We start from the raw sequence: 1,923 nt of genomic DNA, 5'->3' as shown, positions 1-1,923 counted from the left end.
TCCAATAGGAGGGCAAGCAGGAGGTGAGCGGTTTGTCTGTACAGCCAGTGAAGAAGACCTTGGCATGTGCTTGCCTGTGACTGTGTTCAGTAGCTTCAAACACATGAATTTTCTAAAACTTTTACCAATGCATATCTCTTTTACATGTCCTTGGAGGAAGAAGACATTTCTTAAATCTTCCCCATTGCAGGGAGCCAAGATCATGCCACAGCACTCCAGCTGGGGTGACAGATTCACACCCTGTCTCGAGAAAAAAAACCAAACTCTCCCTGAAGAGGACTTTTCTGAATGCAGGAAGTTTACATTGGTTCTGATATGCTGTATTCTATATAAATATTAACGGCCAAAGGAAAATTCCTTTCATCAAGAAACTGGCCATCATCTCCATTATCTCCCACTGCACACTCCACTCTCAGTATTTATTAAACTGGGTTAATTCCCATGGCATCATTGTCGGATATGTCTTTGACTAGAATGGAATAAGGAGTGGGGGATATCCTGAGAATCCACAAGCAATTTCTTTGGCCCTGGTGGTAGATGAGGACAGGCAGCGTTAGGTCTCCATGTTTTAGAATTAATAGGTAACAGTACACTGTGTTAGGTCATGTAGGTTCTAAAGACTGTGCAGGCTAAGTATGATCACTTTTATGCTTGTTCAAATATTTTTTCTTTTTTTTTTTGAGACAAGGTTTTGCTCTGTCACCCAATTACTTTTGTATACATATATGTATACAATACATATATAGTGTATATATGTATATATGTATCGTATATAGTATATATGTATACAATACATATATACTATATATGTATTGTATATAGTATATATGTATACAATACATATATAGTATATATGTATTGTATATACTATATATGTGTATACAATACATATATAGTACATATATAGTATATATGTATTGTATACGTGTATACAATACATATATTGTGTATATGTATACAATACATATATTGTGTGTACGTGTATACAATACATATATTGTGTGTGTATGTGTATACAATACCTATATTGTGTGTGTACGTGTATACAATACATATATTGTGTGTGTACATGTATACATATATTGTGTGTGTACGTGTATACAATACATATATTGTGTGTGTACGTGTATACAATACATATATTGTGTGTGTACGTGTATACAATACATATATTGTGTGTATATGTATACATGTAATGTATATAGATATTTGTATGATAGCAATACATGTGCATGTAGTATACGATAGCAAGTTTTTATAAGTCTCTACTGCATACAAAGTTACCTCGTGTAGGCTTTTTTTTTTTGAAACATTGTACAATGTAAATTTGGCATTATTAGCCAGTTTTAGATACAAGGGAACAAAATCAGAATTTAAGTTAACATGTCCAAAGTCATACCCTTAATTCAACTGTTTTTTCTTCTATACTATGGACCTTGTGGTCTCCATTCTCCATTCATTGGTATGCTTGTCTTAACCATCCCTGCTAAACTGAAACTACGGGGATTACAGACTATCTTTGTTTTTTTATTTGAAACAGGGTCTCACTTGGTCATCCAGGATACAGTGCAGTGGCTCACTGCAGCCTCAACTTCCTGGGCTCCAGTGATCCTCCTGCCTCAGCCTCCCAAGTAGCTGAGACCACAGGGGGGTACCACCACACCTGGCTAGTTTTTTTTATTTTTATTTTTTGTTGAGATGAGGTTCCACTATGTTGTCCAGGCTGGGTTCGAACTCCTGGGCTCAAGTGATCCTCCCATCTCAGCCTCCCAAAGTGCTGGGATTACTGGCTTGAGCCAACATGCCCAGCAGGTTACAGACTCTTATCTTTTACACTATGAATACTCAATAAATATTTCTTGGCTGGTCTGAAGGTAGTGAATTGTTACCATTGATTGTCCAAGATCAAGCTTCTTGTTCCAC

This window comes from Pan paniscus, chromosome 3 (genome assembly GCF_029289425.2).
Source record: "Pan paniscus chromosome 3, NHGRI_mPanPan1-v2.0_pri, whole genome shotgun sequence".
Lineage (NCBI taxonomy): Eukaryota > Metazoa > Chordata > Mammalia > Primates > Hominidae > Pan > Pan paniscus.
The sequence above is the reverse complement of the archived record's forward strand: the minus strand, read 5'-3'. Positions refer to the sequence as shown.